This window comes from Dermacentor andersoni, unplaced genomic scaffold (assembly GCF_023375885.2).
Source record: "Dermacentor andersoni unplaced genomic scaffold, qqDerAnde1_hic_scaffold ctg00000039.1, whole genome shotgun sequence".
NCBI classification, from domain to species: Eukaryota; Metazoa; Arthropoda; class Arachnida; order Ixodida; family Ixodidae; genus Dermacentor; species Dermacentor andersoni.
The window spans coordinates 1,167,162-1,186,870 of NW_027314752.1; the positions used below are offsets into that span (position 1 = coordinate 1,167,162).

Here is a 19,709-nt window from a genome sequence, read left to right on the forward strand (position 1 = left end):
ATTCAGGGGTACGATCATTACGCGAGTGCGATCATTATGCAAGTAAATGCCATACCAGCCGGGAAAATGTAACAGCCAGGAAGGCCGCAAATTGCCACAGCAGTGATAAAAACAGCACTGAATGGCTGCCAGTACAGTTATTAGACATCTCGGTGCTTGTACCTTGACTGGGGACAGACTGTGCACATGTGTTTAACTAAAGGACACACACGATGTTCCATCAAAGTGGCCACTTTCAACTTTATTATGCTTCACTGCAAAGCTATGCATATGCTTCATTAAAATCATTAACACTAAATTTCTCATGAAATAACAATTAATTGAATTATACACCAAACTGATAAGCTTGAGTCCCTAGTGAGCACAAGTGAAATACAATGTGCACTTCAGTGATCTCGCTATACTGCACACTTTATATCATGTATATCCAATGAAATGTCATAAAACAAGCGACTCAACTATACCTACTATGAAGCGGTATGCCTAAGCCACTAGTGGATACCATCATTGGTATCAATCCAGCTGTAATAAAACAAGCATATTTTTGTTACCAATGCTAAAAGATAACGCTGAGTCATTAGTGATTACTAGTGATGCGCTGGCCACAATGTTCTATACTTTCATGCAGAATAGCGTCATGGATATCAAATGAAACGCCATCGAGACGGCAATTCAATAACTATAATATAATAACTAGGAGATGTTAAGCTTGAGTCTCTAGCGATGATGAATCACTTTGTGTAATGTGACCATTGCAGCCACCATTCGTGCACATCTTCAATGGCATAAGTGAACGTGTCAGTAAATAAGCTTAAATCATTCAACTTTCCTAATTTATATCACACAGTCATTAATGATCACTATTTATAAGCTCCGTTCGGTGTCCTACTTGTATGCGTCGCAGCGTCATGGATGTCAAACAAAAAACTCTTTTAAACATCGATTCAGTTGTGATAACTAGGAGACGCAGAATTGTAGTCACTAGTGATCACGGATCACATATTTCTTTGACAGTGGCAGACATCCTTCGTGAGAGACATCATTGCTATCTATCAAAACGTCATTATATGAGGACGTTTTTCTGCTACCATTGGTAACTGATAATGCAGACTGATTAGTCATCATTAGTGATAAGCTCCATTCTGTGTTTTTGTACTTTTACACAGCATAAAGTCATGAGTATCAAATTAAAAATGAGTCAAATGATTATTCAAGTTTAATCCCTAGGAGATGTCCCTTTGTCACTAGTAATCACGCACCACTTCGTTTGGTATGACAGCAGTAGCCATCAATCTTATACATAGTCATCAATATCTATCAAAATGGCATTGAATAAGCATTTCTGCTACCACTGCTACCTGATAATGAAGAATGTTTAGTGACCACTAGTGATAAGCTCAGTTCAGTATTCTATTACTATTATAGAGCATAATGTCAACGAGGTCAAATGATAAGTAATTGGAATGGCGATACAATATTAATAATTAGATGCTAAGAATTAGTCACTGCTTATCTCAAATCAGTTTGGTAAGACAGCGGTAGCAAACATTTATTCATTTTGCCACACGTATGGGCATGTTTCTTCAAATACTTCTCTCTATTTAAGATTGCAGATGTGGTAGAAACAGTGGTGCTCGCTAGTGATTAAGTCTACTTTGATTTTCTCAACTATTTGCAAATCACAGCTTCAAGGACATAAAGTGAAAGGCCATTTAAGAAGCGATTGAATTATGAGAATTATGAACAGAGTAGTTTGAGCCAGTAGTAAATATCAATAACCTTCTTACTGTGATAGCACTTACCTGTACATACTACTGTTGAGTAGAACAAAGTGTCAATATACCAGCGGTTAGCTGAAGAATACAAAGAATATTAGCTAATCACTAACAACAAGCATTGATTTCGCACAGTTATGTGTTGTCGGCATTTACAATCCTTCACTGCAAGGGTATCAAATAAACAGTCGTTAACAGGGTTATTAAATTATGTTGTGTAACATCTCATATACTTAAGTCCGTAGAGATGACAAGCGAACACAACATTGATGGTACTTTGCAGTCCAGACGGCAGCTGTGATGCGTACAGGACGATTTCGCAAGTTCCGTATATTCAGAGAACGGTGACCAATTTGACCATTTCGTATGATAAATTTCTTGAAACGGCATATGGTGTGAAGCATTAAAAAGATGAGAACAAATGATGAAATGCCCAACAGGTGTGTAAGGAATGAAGCGACTGTGTGACCGTTGGTTCCGATTGCTTGGTGCGACTGCTATAATGGAACCCCATTTTGCCTGGCCTGTACCTATGGTTATGCCACACTTCTTCTGTTCACAACATGCTGCTACGTGCCAGGAAATGGATGAGTCGGTCCATTATGACAGTGCTCCTTCTATTTGATGTTGTTCAGTTAGCCGTGGATGTGGCTCCTTTAAGCACATTGCCCGTACGAAGTTCTCTCTTTGCCACTTTCCGAGACTGCAACAATCTGACACACCCTCTGCAGCGACGACTGCGGTTGCTACTGGCGTCCCACCAGGCTAGAAGGGAGGCCCAGGAATCCCGTGACAGTGTCCGAGCAATCGCAGAGTTGTCAGAGGGGTTTGTTTCCTTTTTTTTTTTGGACCAGTTCATCAATAGCCGGTTGTCCATGTCATTCTTGTTCTCGACTTAGGCGCCAGGAAGGTGTCCACTAAAACACCAGCGTGACGATCTGCTGTACATCATGACAGTGCCACAGCACTTTCGATCGAACGTGACTTAAGAGGGAAACGTGGGTCCTAAAACTTTTTTCTTATTTTTGGGTGAATCTTTAACAAACTCCACTGTCTGGGGCAATTTTTCATGCTGATTTCAGATCTGTAATTAGATTTTTGATAGCTGTAGCAGTTCATAAAATATTGAGGTCGGAAGTCAAATTAATTTCTAACTCGTTACGGGGCTTTTCGATGATTCCTTCTTGCTTAACCAAAAACTAAAAACCTACATTAGGGGGTGATGCTATTTTTATTCATTTGGAAGCATTTTACAGACAAGATAACAATTTTGCATTTATTATGAACATTTTCTTCTAGTTAGCAGTGAGTACTATACCTGAATGTAATTTTCATGACGGTGCTAGAGTAATCAAAAAAGCATCACCCCCAAGACAATTTTAACACGAATAAAATGTTACCACCCTTGTCATTTTTGGCCAAAAACAACCCAGACAATACACCTGTAAGGCTGAGTATGGTGTGCAAAAACATCGAACTGAAATAAAAGCATTTGAAGTTTCAAACAAATGTCACTTTCGTTGAAGTGAATCTACAGAAATACATATGGCACCGTTTTAAAGCTCTATGTTTTGTTAGAACAGCCATACTGAATGTGTGACTGCACACTCTCAAAATAATAGCACACTGGCCAATGAACTAGCACAAGGAACTTTATTAGGCACCATTCTCTACAAAGAGCATGGTGCCTGGGTTTCAAACCGAGGTGCAGAACTCTGTGTAGGCATGAATATAGTTCCAGTGTTGTACCTGCAGGCTGCCTGATTGATAGCAGTCTCCAAAACAATCAGTGAGGCATTTTTTTCATTTTGTAGAATTGACCATGTTACTGAATGAAGGCTGAGTGTAAGCAGCCTTCCAAGTCATCTTCACCTAACAATGGCTTTGGAACTTAGGCTCAGAGAGCCAGTTATAGATATGCAGCTGCTAGGTGCTTTCAAGAATTTTACTTTTGCATGATGCCTCGATCACTTCTGCAGCCAGATGTTGTGCCAGCCCAAGAAGCCTAGTGAACAGAGCTCATGATGAGGTTTTCTTTATGAAGGGGGGGTGGCGGGGTATGATAGATATTGTTACGAGCTATTGTGACAATATGATCATAGAGTGAAGGCGCAATATGCTTGGTTGCAGGTCCGAGGTGCCGACGCGCGAAATGCCTTGCCGCAGATACAAGGAGTCGAGGCTCAGTGTGCTTAGTCGCACAGTCCGAGGTGCAGACGCGCGAAATGCCTAGCCGTGCAGTTCGAGGAGTCGACACGATGTTCGTGCAGTCGCGCAGTCAGAGGCGCCGATGCACAAAATTATTAGGTGAGGGTCCGAGAAGTCCGCGCGCGATGTGCATGATCGCCGAGTCGGAGACTCCCTATGCGCAAAATGTTTGATGATGATGATGTGTGGAGTTTTATGGCACAAAGGCCAGGTGTGGCCAAAGAGCGCCATGTCTGTGGTAATGAGTTTGCGGTGTAATTATGATTGCTATGAAGTTGGTGTGAGGTGGCTGTAAAGAGGCCTTAAAATATACGCTCTAAAGTGCGTAAAATGTGTATGATAAAATTATGGCGATGACGTACGACTTGTACTATGAAAATTTAGATGCATATAAAAAGAATGATCCGATAGGTAAAATATATCACGATTATAAGAAATGCCAGAGCACTACTGCCTCCTTAGAGCCCTTGAAGCACAAGGGCCTGGAGGCATGTGCTACGCAAAACAATTAACTCGAGAGAGGAGGCGCTACGAATTCATGGGACTAATAACATGTAAGACGACATCTCTGAGGAAACCTACGACACTGTTTGTATTAAAAAGCGGTTCTGGACCGAGAAACATTAGAGGATGAAGAGGAATGTGTCGGCGGTATGCTAAGGAAAAATATCTCTTTCTCTCAGATTCGGCTTCCCGACACTCCAGGAGGACGTGGAGTACGGTCAGCCTCTCCCCGCATCTACCACAGGTTGGAGGCTCACTTCCGGTGAGTAGAAAATTATGGGTGCCAAACGTGTGTCCTATTCTGAGACGACAAAATAGGACATCTGTTCGGCGCGATTTTGTAGTAGAGGGCCAGAATCCTAACTGTGGTTTTATCAGGTGGAGCTTATTATCCATTTCTTCTTTTATTATCCAGATCTGCTTGCTTCATTTTGCAGATCTCTGCTTGCGTCAGCCGCCACTATCCAGAGGACTATGCTTTTTCCATTTGTCGATTGCGTGGCATTCCGGTACATGTGAACTTAGACTCCACCTTCAACGGCACATGTGATTTCGTATCACACGAGAACCTGCTTATCGACGACAATGAACTTCATCGGTGCTGGTCAAATAGTGCATGGCGGACTACTGCTGCAACGCTCACGTGGTCGCAGGACGACATAAAGCCAGACTCGCGGCTTCTGCTCTTCAGTGGGTCCGGTAGCAGCATGGCGAACGGCTGTCTCAACGTTGCTTGCTTCATCTTACAGGTAAGCAATAGACACCGTGTGCATTGCTTCAGAAGTGACGATCGTTGTTTGCTGCTGCTGCTGGACCCTGAGTGCCTTTTGTGTACCCTTTCTTGTTTGTTGCATTCCTTGAGAATATTGCTAATTATGTCGGGTGATGTAAAGTCAAACCCTGGCCCAGACACAAAATCTGAACATGTGCTCACGGAACTGCTTGAAGGGCAAACACAGATAAGCCAAGATTTAGTAAGTCTGACTGCTCAAATTGATGCATTTGAAGATAGGATCTCGAAAATAGAAGCGTGGGCGTCGGCCACCGCTGACATCGACCAGCGTGTGTATACTCTAGAAGAAACAGTCGACCTTAGAAAAGCCATCGAACTGCTGAGCAGAAAAAATGATTCGGAAAAGCAATCACGTCGGAACAACTTAATAATCTATGGTGTGCCTGAGCCATCGCCTGAATTCCCAGAGCAACTACTTGCCACTGTGCTGAAGCTCCTTTCCACGAAACTGAAAATAGAATGCAACTGCGTTGAGTGCTGTCATTGGCTCGGTGCATAAAGGTGAGACCTATCATACTTAAGCTGCTCAATTTCAGAGTGAAGAGTTCGATACTAAGGAATGCTATTGAATTCATAGGGTCAGATACTCATATCAGTGAGGATTTTTCTTTCCCTGTGTGGCAAACTCGCAAAGCTTTGTGGGTAATTCGGTTGAGCTTACTAAGAACGTGAACAAGGTTTGACTGACCTTTGGCATTCTGATAGTAGACAGCATCTGCTACTCCTGGGATGACACTAGCAAGTTGCTTATCAAAACTTCCAGCAACATACCCAGCACTGGCAGCACAGAGTTACTTTGGGATAGATACAACCTAACCCTTCTGAATATAAATGCACGCAGCCTATTGAACAAGCCAGTTCACTTCAATTGGCTAATTGAATGCCATCAACCATCTCTGATCTGTGTCACTGAGACCTGGCTAAACGACTTGGTCACGGAAGGTGAGTTTGTGCCTCCTAATTACTCTGTCTTGCGATGTGACAGGTTAAGAGGTAGGGGCGGCGGAGTAGCTTTATTTATTCTCAAAGGCATTGATTTTGTAGTGATACCGAGTCTTCCTAACACAGAGTCGGTATGGTGCAAATTACAAATAGGTGATCTTGTGGTGGCTACTGGCACTTTATACCCGCCTCCTGATTAAAAAAAAAATATATATTTCCAGATTGTTGCAACTATATATTAAAACACAAGCTTGACGACTGGAAATTGATCCTTGCTGATGATTTGAATACCCCTTGTATTAAGTGGAGTACATTGGCTTCGTAATATAGTTCATTAAATACGGGATTTTTATGTTTGTTGAGTGACATTAAGGCCTTCACGACGCTGAGAGAGTCTGTATAGATCGCTGCTTTTGGAAATTTCGATTTTCTTATGTGCTTTACAGCAGAGAGTATTGCGTAGGCCTCGGCCGTAAAAATACTTGTTTCCGGATGCAGTACATCGGATTCCGAAAACGATGGGCCGACGGCTGCATAGGATACCCCGGCATTTGACTTCGAAGCGTCTGTGTAGAACTCTGCGCAGGAGTGCTTGTGCTGGAGTTCTAGGAAATGCATTCAGATTTCGGCCTCAGGAGCGTGCTTTGTAACTTTTATAAAGGATATGTCACATTGTATCACCTGCCACTCCCAAGGAGGTAAGAGCTTGGTTAGCTGCATTAAGCGATGCTCGAGGAGTGGGACATGCATTTCATCGCTAAGCTCCTTCATACGCAGCGAGAAAGGCTGTCTTATGGAAGGACAATTGCTGAAAAGTGTAGCGCACGTCATATCAGTAACGGTATCAAAACATGGATGTTCAGGATTAGAGCGTACTTTAAGGAAATATGTAAAGCTAATGTATGATCTCTGTAGGTGGAGAGACCATTCATTTGATTCTACATATAGACTTTGTATGGGACTCGTTCTGAAAGCGCCAGTGGCCAGTCGGATTCCTAGATGGTGGACAGGATCTAGGATCTTTAGTGCGCTCGGGGTGGCAGAGTTATATACTACAGCACCATAATCCAATCGAGACCGAATTAGGCTCTTGTATAGGTTCATTAAACACTTCCTATCACTACCCCATGTAGTCTGAGATAGAAGTTTCATTAAGTTCATTGTTTTTAGACATTTTTCTTTCAGATATTTAATGTGTGGAATGAAAGTGAGTCTGTAGTCAAGTATGACACCTAGGAATTTGTGCTGTTTGCTGATAGGTATTCGTTGTCCACACAGTTCTAAGGAAGGATCCGGAACCAGGCCTCTCTTTCTTGTAAAAAGAACACAAGAGCTTTTGTTAGGACTGATCTTAAATCCATTCTTGTCTGCCCACATTGAGACTTTGTTCAGGCCGTGCTGTACCTGCCTCTCGCACACTGCGAGGTTACAGGATTTGAAAGCTATTTGTATGTCGTCCACGTAGACAGAATAAAAGATTGCCGGTGGTAATGAAGCGCGAAGCGTGTTCATCTTCACGATGAAGAGTGTGCAGCTGAGCACGCCTCCTTGCGGTACACCCGTTTCTTGCGTAAAAGGACGCGAAAGTACATTTCCTACTTTTACCCAGAAGGTACGACTGGACAGATAGCTTTCTATTAGCATTAGCATATTACCATGGATGCCCATTTCTGACAAATCTCTTAAGATTCCGTTATGCCACGTCGTATCGTATGCCTTCTCCATATCGAGGAATATGGATAAGAAGAATTGTTTGTGTACAAATGCGTCCCGGATATTTGCTTCTACACGTACAAGATGGTCAGTTGTGGAGCGCCCTTCTCGGAAGCCGCACTGATAGGGATCAAGGATTTTGCTCAGTGCAAGGAAATGGATGAGTCGCCGATTAATCATTTTTTCAAACACCTTACAAATGCAACTTGTGAGGGCTATCGGGCGGTAACTTGCCACTGAGGAAGGGTCCTTGCCTTGTTTCAAAACAGGGACCACAATGGCTTCCTTCCATGCGGTTGGAAGGTACCCTGCATCCCAAATGGTGTTGAAAAGTGTTAGTAGTGTAACCTGCGTGTCATTGTGTAAGTTTTTGAGCATTTCATACATGATTCTATCAAATCCTGGTGCGGAGCTGTTGCATACGCTCAAGGCAGCTCTCAATTCAGCAATACAAAAAGGACGGTTGTAAGGCTCATTCTCTCGACCTTTTCTTGTTAATGGCTTACGTTCTTCTGTTTCTTGTATTTGAGAAAGGACTGTGTATAATTTGTTGGACTTGACACGCTCTCAAAATATTCCCCAAGTGAGTCTGCCTGATCTTGCAGTGTATCGCCCTGTGTGTTTACCAGGAGGAGTGAATGTGTTTGCCGCCCTCTAATCCTATTTACTCTGTTCCAGGCTTTGGCCTCATCCCTAAACGAGTTAATACTCGATAAAAACTTGTGCCAGCTTTCTCTTCTGGCCTGTTGGCGGGTTCGCCTGCCTTGGGACTTCATTTTTTAAAAGTTCATAAGATTCTCTGCAGTGGGAGAAGCCCGTAGCAACCCCCACGCCTTGTTCTGATTCTTACGGGCGATCCTACATTCGCTGTTCCACCACAGTACACGTGGTTTGCATGCCAAACCACTTACTTCGGATATGCATTTTGATGCGGCATCTATTATGAATGCTGTAAGATAATCCACAGCAGCATCAATTTCTAATGAAGACAGGTCAGCCCACGAGATGCTAGAGAGAGTTCGAAATTTCTGCCAGTCGGCTGTGTCTATCTTCCACCTAGGAGCTTGTGGAGGATATTCGTTTTCTTCAGATGTTCTTATCAGTATGGCGAAGTGGTCGCTCCCGTAAGGATTGTTCGTAACTTCCCATTCGAGTTCGGGCAGTATACACGGGGAAACTAGGCTGAGGTCAATTGATAAAAAGGTTCTGTTTGCTAGGGAGTAATACGTGGGTTCCTTCTCATTCAGCAAGCATGCACCTGAAGAAAAAAGGAACTGTTCAACAAGACGTCCTCGTGCGTCTGTACGAGAGTCGCCCCACAGGGAACTGTGTGCATTGAAATCGCCAAGGATAAGATAAGGTTCTGGCGATTCGTCTATAAATGACTGAAATTCATGCTTGTTTAACTTGAAGTGTGGGGGTACATAAAGCGAGCAAATGGAGACGAGTTTGTTTAAAGGAACAGCTCGAACCGCCACTGCTTCAAGGGACGTTTGTAGCTGTAAACGCTGACAGGAAATACTTTTATGAACCAAAATGGCAACACCGCCTGATGATACGACAGCATCATCGCGATCTTTGCGAAACGTGACATACTGTCGGAGAAAGTTGGTGTGTTGTCGTTTTAAGTGTGTTTCCTGTAGACACAGCACTTTTGGATTGTGTTTTTGGATAAGCTCTTGCACGTCATCAAGGTTCCTGAGAAGTCCTCTGACGTTCCATTGAATTATTGGTGTATCCATATTGGTAGTAAATAAGTGCTGTGTATACGGAAACAGAAGTATTAATTACAGAGATTTCAGAGCTTAGGTTCCAGAGCTCTTTCGAGGCCCTGTAACCGGGGTTTTACTCTTTTTGAAGCGTTCGAGGGAGCCTCGCCGCTCCTTAGGCGCTTGGTGCGCCTTGAGGATAGGTGTTGTGTCCATTGCCTCTTGTGAGGCGCCGGACACGTGCTCTTGCGAGCGAGAAGTTTTCCGGGAAAGTCTCGCCTTGGAGGGCAAGACCCCTGCGCCCACCAGCCCGGAGGTCGATGGGGCTCCCTGAGGGATTTGGCTGCGCCGGCTGTTGCCAGCGCTGGAAGGGGCCGGGGAGGTTGGGGCAGCCTCGGCTGCGCCCACCTTCGGGGTCGGTGGCCCCGTCTGCTGGGTTGACGGAGCAGCGCTAGCTGCCACTCACGGCTCACGGCCGACTCACGGCTTGTGGGTCGGACAGCCGCCGGAGGCCGTTGTGACGCTGCCCCCTGACGCGCCACATCGGCAAAGCTGGCCTTAGGAACGTATGCAACCCGCCTGCGTGCCTCTTTGAATGATATGTTTTCTTTTACTTTGATTGTGACTATTTCTTTTTCTTTCTTTAAAGATGGGCATGACTGCGAGTATGCGGCATGCTCGCCATCACAGTTCACGTAGTGTGGAGCGTTTTAACACGTTTCAGAGGCATGGTCACGGGAACTACATTTTGCACATGTCTGCCAGCCTCGGCAGTTCTGGGAACTGTGGCCGAAACGCTGGCATTTGAAGCAGCGGAGAGGATTTGGAACGTACGGTGTGACCCGTAGCATTACATAGCCGGCCTCGAGTGACTCAGGCAGAATGCGTGAGGAGAAAGTCAAAACAAGATGCTTGGTTTTTATCTCCTTGCCGTCGCGCCTTAGCATAATTCTTTTAACATTGATTACGTTTTGCTCACTCCAGCCTTCCAACAGTTCGGCTTCTGTGAGCTCCATCAGATCGTCGTCAGAAACAACGCACCGGCTGGTGTTCATAGTTCGGTGTGGGGTTACTGTTACTGGGATTTCCCCAAATGACTGAACTTTAGAAAGATTTCCAAGCTGTTTCGGATTGCGGAGTTCCAGAAGGAGATCGCCGCTAGCCATTTTCGTTGCTTTATAGCCTGTACCAAGAGTTTCAGTTAGATATTTAGATACGAGGAAAGGAGAAATCATTCTCATGGTCTTTTCAAGATTGTTTGAATGAATTACATGAAATCGGGGGAAGTTTGGCTGCTTGTTCCCAAGAAATTGGAAAATATCTTCGGTGCGCCCTCGTTTCTGAGGGCGATCAGGTAGTCGGGGAAAAGAAGTGGCCATTAGGAGTATGGTTTTTTTCGGCAGGGATGGCCGCCGCCCACCATGGAGCCCAACCAGGGGACGACACAGGATGGAGATATTCAGTTCTGCGCACGCCAGCGGTACAGCCCCGCTATAACCGAATACATATACCCAAGACTGGATATAGTGCACAAGGTTAACCCTCGCCGCCCACGAAGCCGGAAGTAATACGAAAATAAAGAGAGGACAGGAAAGATTAAAAGTGAGAGAAAGACGAAGATTTGAGGGAGAAAGAGAAAAGAAAAGGCAACTACCGATTTCCCCCGGGTGGGTCAGTCCGGGGGTGCCGTCTATGTGAAGCAGAGGCCGAAGAGGTGTGTTGCCTCCGCCGGGGGGCCTTAAAGGTCCAAACACCCGGCATCGGCTCAACCCCCAGGATCCCCCTTTCCCCAGACACGGCTAAGCCACGCACGGTTACACGCGGGAGGGTCCAACCCTCGTGTGCTCGGGTACGTGGTGTCGCAACACACCAAACGCCTGCAGACGCCCCTGCGGGGGCGCAAAATGTTTAGCCGTGTGTCCGAGGATTGCGTGTGCTATGTGCTTCGTCATGAATTCCAAAACACCGAGTGCTCAAAGGCTTAGTTGCATGTCCGAGGATTCCACACATGAATCTAGGTCGCGAAGTCCGCGTCGCGACTGCTCGGAATGCTTAGCCGCGAGTCTGAAACGTCCACAAGCGTAGAAATCGGCCACGCTACTGCGATGTCCGCGTAGCACCCGTTTTGACATGTCGAGTTAGGGCGAGTGGAGATGTTCAGACTCGCGAGGTGCAAAGAGCCGAGCAGACGACGCGAGCGCCAGACCAATGGCGAACCGTGCTGGAGTCACGTAGCGGGCGCGGCCAATCGCAGACTCCGGCGTGACCTTCAATCATTTGCTTTTGTGCGCTTCTTACTGTAAGGAGGACATCGCTAAAGCAGCAAATTCGAAGAGGGAGAAATGAGCTTTCCAACGAGACCAAGATGGCAGCGCTCGGGCGCGCCGTTCCGGAGAAATTGTGGCGTGAAAAACACTGTTCTTTCTTGATTTCCGCGAAATTTTTCGCCACCTTGGCTGATAAAAGAATTTTTTTAGAGCATTTCTATGTGGTTTATATGGATGATATTTTGGAGTCGGATAGAAAAAGAGTTGTAGAAACTGAAAATGTGATCTTCAAAAAATCCTTTTTTTTTTGCCATTTTTCGGGATGTAAAACCCGACGTCTAACATTGAGTCATTGGACGCCTTTGGCGGTAGCGGACTCTGCAGTGTAGTTAGTGGAAAATAGCTCGGCCGGTCGATGACGGTGAGCCATTGGTCAAGAAATCGGTGCGGTCGCATAAGACCAGGTCAGGGTTACGAGGTCCTTGATGGAGTAGTAGTGCTCACGTGGGTCTGTTCAATACTGGGGTGGCTGCTAACAGCGATCGTTTTCAATGGTAACGTAGTCATTTGTGCGATGATGTTTGTAGCAGCTTGTGTCCTTTTTGTGGTTGTGCATGGTCTACAGAAAGCCTTGACTCTGTCGTTGACATGTTGTACCCATGCTTGTGGTTCCGAACACTGCTTTACCAGTTTGTGGTTGCAAGCACCGCTTCGCCAGTGTTGATTGATCTCCTCGCTGCGGTGGCGGTGGTGGGAGGATCAAATGTGGTAGCAATTTTCTCACTTGTATTTCTGATGGCCACGGGACAGGCTCCGAATCTGCCACACTGTTCGCACAATGTAAGGCGAGTGGGCAGGTGTGTAGGAATAATGGGCTAACTTGAGCTGTACCATTTGGCTGGTCGCTGACATCTGTTCCCCACACGTTGCATGGTGTGGGGATTGAGGTGCCTTCTTGTGCCTCTTCCTCCAGCTCCTGCACTGTGTTTAGCTTGATTTCCAGGAACCGCGATCATAACCGCAAGATTGCTGACACAGCTACTGCACCGAAGCTAATTTTCTGCGCAAACTGTGCTTCTCCCTCCCAAGGTCAAATTAGCATGCGAGCTAGTGTCCCAAAGATGCGCCTCAATCGGCCTCCCTAGTGGCGGTCCACGGGCACAGTCTCCGCCTGAGCTCTCATCCGCTGAGTGCTTCATTGCCACGGAAGATGCTCACAGGCCCGCAACGAGGTAGTTACAAGGACAAGGTAGGACGAGGTAGTTACAAGGCTCCCGCAATTTCTTGTTTTCACGCTTGGTGGACCGCTTCCCAGTTTGCCCTACAGCAGGGGCCACACATACTCGATCAGTCTTGGGGTGAGCCTTTGCCCATAAGCGCAGTGACTGTCAAACTGTGCTATATCTTGGTTGAATAAACCCATGCTTTTTCGCAATTTGACTCTGGAGCCTTGTCTGCGCCGTATCAGAGTCGATGAACCCTGCCCAAGCGCCTTTGTGCACTGCGGGGTGGAGGAGCGTCATGCCCTTCCCAGACCGTCGTTCGTACGGTGAGCCTCGTGCAAACCCACTTCCACATAACTACCACCCAACCCTGTTTCAGCATGTCATAAATGCAGGCCCCCTTACGGCCGTCGTTCCTGCTTGATCCCCTTGCCATGTGCTTAATGTCCATCGACGCGGATAACACCTACAGCATGAGGTACGTACCCTCTGCTTTCGGCCAGCAGGAGCAATCCCTTCTTTGGACAGCCCTTTTGTCACTTCAACCGCCTGGATGTGTACCCCCTAGTCCTTGCCATGCCACTTTCTGGTTTCCTCAACTCTTTGAGGCGCATGTGGAGCAGGTGCTTACTAGCCCCTCCAATCTGCTGTTCCCGCTTGCTGGCACCTTTTCGTGCCGAGCGCAGTTGAGTGCCCCATGTGCCGCATTGAAGCCACCCTGCTTGAGTGCTCGCACTAACTCGCTCACTGGTCCCTCTTTGTCTCGAGCGCCTTTCTCGGACGAATTTGCCGTGGACCAGACAGAGTCGCGCGTCACTATGAGCGATATTACAGCAGTGTGATGCATGTAGAGCACTTGTGAGAGGCAGTCATTGACTGATTTTTCAGACTCCAAAAATTCGGACATGCTCGATTATTCAGTCTGCTTCGCAGCACCGCGATTCTCCCTATACACCATAATGTATAACAACTGCCAAAAGTTCGGACACCTTGCAACCCCTGGTCTGATTTTTCGGACACTCCTTGAGCCAACTCGATCGAGAGCCCTATGCACCGACTCTGATCGGTGCATGGTTCGACTTGCTGAATGCCATTTTTGTTTTGAATGGAGCCTCCTTGCTGCCCCACAATGTGGCGCTACTGCAAGTCCCCGCTCATCGTAATCGTTTCTGCCTGGTTTGATAGAGCGGCTACAACAGTTCCGGTCTCAGCTTAGTAAGCCATGTCAAGACAATTCAGCAGCTCATTTGTTTCTTTCTTCGTGCACGACGCTGCAAGTAGGCCACGTTTTTCATTTGTGCGACTGGTGTCGGCGTGACGGCATGGAGGTGTTTGCTTTGTGTACTGTGTCGCGGTTGCGGTGATCCAAAGCGGCATACGGAAAAATCGCGTCGAGTGTCTAATGGCACCGACAATGCCCGCGCAGACTGCCCTGGGGAATGCCGGTAAGCGGGTGCCAGGAGACCTAGGATTTGTCGCCTTCCGATGTGCTCCCTACTGATGCCGAAAATGTTCTGCCGAGACCTGCGCAATGGTTGCATTGCAATTCCAGATCCCACCTCATTCGACAGTTTCACAGGTACCGACAGTGCTGTGCTGACATGCGCAGACCTCGACGACGACGAAATCATTCGTCAGGTTTCTGCTGTACCGCAGGACGTTGACTCCGAGTCGGAAGATGACGCACCATGTGCTACGCTGCCGTCGCATGCGGAGCGTGTACAAGTAGTGACTGTGCTTTCAGCCGCCTATAGTGACCGTACGACCCTCTCCGAGATTCAGGCTCATCTGATATTGCGCGTAAACAGAACCGCGTGCAATGGCGCATTCACGATTTCTTCAAGCCTACTGCCAAGCCCGAATCAGTGCATGGAAATAAAGGATTTCTTTTTTTTTTCTTAATCTGCTTTATCGGACACCTGTTTATTCAGACATTTCCGCAGTGCCCGTGAGGTCCGAATAAACGGTCGACGACTGTATACGTCAACTCTCCAGCTGGGAGCGCGAAGCCTGCGAGAAGGGCAAATGGCGTTCGGTTTGAAATTTCAGCTCTTTCTGCGGCACATAGCGATGTAATACTTAGCAGACACGATCGCTAGTGCGCATTGTATAGAAAGCGCTTGTCAGCTCAATATGGCCACATCTTATGAGGGGCCGTTAACATTTTGGACCCAACCATCACCAAGTTGAAAACCCTCAATGTCCATCTGAAGTGCTACGGTTTCTGCCTTTTGATTTAAAACATCACCAGACACCGGCACTTGCATGATCATGGCTTTCAGTCACATCAGAATAGCTTCAAGTTTTGAGTGGGCACCTTGGCTGACATTCTTCTGTCGGGATCCAGAAGATTTCTCAGCGGCTTCCAAAATATTCACCGTGCTGATTATGTAGTCTGATAGTGTCTGCTTCGAGATTTCTAATTCTATTGCGACACCTGATTGTGACAGGTCACTTTGCACTTTCCTGATAATGGTGGCCTTCTTTTACATCATCAATATGCTATGGTTTTCTCGCATCAAAGCCTTTATCGAGTTGGCGGTAGAAAACGAAGGCAGTGTCGGCACCTTTGTTAACAAATCGCAATAAAACGACTGAAGACAATTGGATGTTGGAGCGACTAAGCCTAGCATCACAGAATGCAGCTGAAGAAAACCACAATGCACATGAGGAGATACAAAGACTACTACTGGCTATATGCGACTTACGAGTGCCGACCGCAATGACAGCACAAAGGCTCGTGGGAGAGTGCATCAAGCGGGACCTATCGAGGCTGCACCTGAAATGGTAGCTCTGAATAGGCATGCGAGATGTGCGCAACGCTGCTTGGAGACTGCGAAAAAAGAAAATGACAGAGATGTTGTTTGCATTTTCGGTAGCTTTGAACTTGCGACCACGAGAAAAATTCTGAAAAATTAAACGAGGACAGCTTGAAACATGCAAAATTTTGGTCATTATAGCTACAGTTGCCGACCGATTTTCCGGACTCCGAAAATTCGGACATGCCCGATTATTCGGTCAGCTTTGCGGCACCGCCATTCTCCCCATAGACCATAATGTATAACAACTACCGAAAGTTCGGACACCTTGCAACCTCTCATCTGATTTTTCGGACACTCCTTGAGCCAACTCGGCCGAGAGCACAATGCACCGACTCTAACCGGTGCATGCTTCGACTTGCTGAACGCCATTATTGTTTTGAACGGAGCTTCCTTGCTGCCCCACGAAGTGGCGCTACTGGAAATCCCCGCTCATCATCATCGTTTCTGCCTAGTTCGATAGAGTGGCTCTGCAGCAGTTCCGGTTTCAGCTTAGTAAGCCATGTCAAGACAATCCAGCAGCTGATTTGTTTCTTCGCGCACGAAGCTGCGAGCAGGCCGCGTTTTTTCGTTTGTGTGACTGGTGTCGGCACGGTAGTGTTTGCTTTGTGTGCTGTGTCGAGGTTTTGGTGTTCCAACGCGGCATACGGAAACATCGCGTCAAGTCTCTAATGGCGCCGACAGTGCCCGTGCAGACTGCGCTGTGGAATGCCGGCAAGCGGGTGCCGGGAGGCCTAAGATTTGTCGCCTTCCGCGGAATGTTTGCGGAAAATGTTCTGCCGAGACCTGCGCACTGGTTGCAATGCGATTCCGGACACAGTCTCATTGACAGTTTCACAGGCGCTGACACTGCTGTACTGACATATGCGCAGAACTCGACGACGGCGAGATCATTCATCAGGTTTCTGCTGCACCACTGGGCGATGACTCTTGAAACGGAAGATGACGCACCATGTGCTACGCTGCCGTCGCATGCGGAGCGTGTACAAGCAGTGACTGTGCTTTCAGCCGCCTACAGTGACCGTACGACCCTCTCCGAGATTCAGGCTTATCTGATTGCGCCTAAACGGAACAGCGTGCAATGGCGCATTCACGATTTCTTCCAAGCCTACTGCCGAGCCCGAATCAGTGCATGGAAATAAAGGATTTCATTTTTTTTGTCTTAATCTGCTTTTTCGGACACCTATTTATTCGGACATTTCCGCAGTCCCCGTGAGGTCCGAGTAAACGGTTGGTGACTGTATATAGAGCACGTGGCCATAATATGGGAGAGTCCAAATATTCGGGTAGCCCCAGAAAATAGGGTGTCCAAAAAATTGGTCGGCGATTGTATCATTATTACGCTGTGAAAAAGAACATATTCGAATTCCACTTTCTGTTATTAAACAGGTTGTAAACCATTCTGCTAATCTTATGCTTCAACTGCATGCACCTGAATTACCAAGGAGAGGTTGCGCTTTGGTCAGTTGTTGCAAAATAACTAGCACGATCTTCCTGTGTCTGTCATGTAGTATACTGTGAAACAAAATAAAGCATTCTTGTTTGTAGTTGTCAAAGTGGAGAAAGGATCATAGTTTTTGTCATTATTGTGGCAAATTTGCCACATTTGCAAACTTTGTCCAAACACGAATAAATACTGCAAGGAGGGCAAAAATAACATGTCAGGGCTTTATAAGTGCACTTGAAAACAATGTGATAAAATGGGTGGAAGCGCAAAGCATGATTATGGCAGTGTGCCGTTTGGTTTCTATGAATAGAAAGTAAAACAGAGCAAATGTCGATTTTCACTGGAGGCTTTGTTGTGCAACGGCTACCCTGTTGACGGTGAACTTGAAGACAGTCTCATGAAATGCTCTTGTGAGCACCGTGGACCAGTTCTCCTGATGACAGCAGATTCAATTAAATGCAAAGGCATTTGAATTGCTCACTAGTGCCTCATTTTTCATAGGGAAAAGGCTTCCCTTTTCGCATCAGCAAAAGTGGATAGCATATTGTAACGAAAGTGCTGAGGAGGAATAACTATCCACTGGCACAAACTGTTGGTACAAAACAGTTCCCATCGGCCACTGCAGTTTGTAAATGCGGCAAAAAAAACCTGAAGCTGCTATCGACGGGAGAGCACCAAAACCAGCTTTCACCTCAAGACGTGTACAGATCGTCTGGGGCGATTGCTGGCATGCACCTCAGGAGCCCAGTGCATGCTGCTCATTGCTTGAGGGCAGTGTTGCGCATGCATAGAACCGCTTAGTCATCGCCGGTGATGTGCTGTGGGATGTCGTCACCAAAACCTGTCCCAGGATGAGAATCCTTAGAGTTCCCGTGCCGTGTTCAGCTCGCTCAATGAATGAGCATATTGATGAAACAAGGTATGTTTTATAGTACACTGCATTAAATAATTTTGTTTGAATTTTATTCCCATCAAACCCAGAGGTCAACTTACATTCTGCATTGATTTATATTCATGGTCATACACTCGTACACCGATCTATACATAACTGAGACTCATTGGGTGTAAGGTTATCATAAAGCAATGTAAGGGCTACAACAACACCAGCTCAAGACGGCTCTGCATTAAGCTCTGCAATCTAAGGGGCTTCAGTGTGCTCAGCAGAGCATTATTTTTTCATTTTGCCTCAATCAGTATACAGACAAGAATAAAAAAACCTGTTAATTTGTCATCAGCAGCAGGATGTCACAAACACTTGAGCAAGTTGTGCCAAGCTAGGCAGACTTGGCCATTTACCACACACACACAAGCAAGCAAACGTAAGAGAAGTGCCGGCCACTGCCCACCTGATGTGGAGCTTAACTGTTCCACAGCCTCCGTAGTCTGCACGCTCCTAGACTCGCTCCCTGGTTTCAACGAACAGCCAACAGATTTGTCAGCCAGAGGCAAGCTGTGCTGCATGCCAACCTCTACCTGACCAACAACCATTGAAGGGGCGTGGCGTACCCTTTTGGCAGTGATGCTTTCAGCTAGGCTCATCGCATTTGTGAGGCCTGCAGAAAATAGGTGGGGCAATTGCAGTCCTGTTACAGCATTAAGAGCAAGAGGTAAATACAACAGAATAAATACAGGCGCATAGCCAAGCAACACAAGGTAACCCTTCCGGTTCAGTATTCTTAAAGGGCTACAAAGGACAATCCACATTGAATACTCAAAAGCACAGCAAGCTATTTTTGTGGAAGGCTTACAACAGCAGAACCTATTTGAGACACTCGGCGAATGAGTTTAGGAGAAAATGTACGGCTATGGAGAATTGCAGTGCGAATGTTTACTGTACCCTATGCATCTACAAAACTTGTTCGAACCATTTAAAAAAAAAATTTGTTTTTATGTGCCAAAACCGCAATCTGATTATGAGCCACAATGTAGTGGGCAACTCCGGAAATATGAGACACTTGGGGTTCTTTAACATGCACCTAAAACATGGGTGTTTTCGAATTTCATTCCCATCGAAATTAGGCCACCGTGGCCAGGTTTCCATCCCACAACCTCATGTGTAGCAGCCCAACACTATAGCCGCTAAGCAACCACGGTGGGTCTTGAACCATTTCAGGGACCCTTTAAAGAACACGAGGGTGTCAAAATCTGTAGTCTGCCATTACGGCATGCTTCATAATCTGATTGTAGTTTTGACACATACAACCCCATAATTATATTTATGTTTAACACATCTGCCATGATACGATGTGCCATGCAAGGCAATGACAATGCTCAACCTTCCTATAGGTCATGAACAGTGACGTACAACT

The 19,709-nt window shown here is 46.3% G+C and overlaps 1 protein-coding gene across 2 annotated transcripts in view; it reads right to left on the reverse strand.

Annotated features, from left to right (window-relative positions):
- The window catches only part of LOC126527951 (uncharacterized), a 34,618-nt gene that overhangs the window by 12,947 nt on the left and 1,962 nt on the right, over window positions 1–19,709 (reverse strand). For both annotated transcript variants that reach the window (XM_072285716.1, XM_072285715.1), the window contains one exon: window positions 18,747–18,953. The gene's annotated coding sequence lies outside the window, so the exon portion shown is untranslated. The remainder of the gene's footprint in view (window positions 1–18,746; window positions 18,954–19,709) is intronic.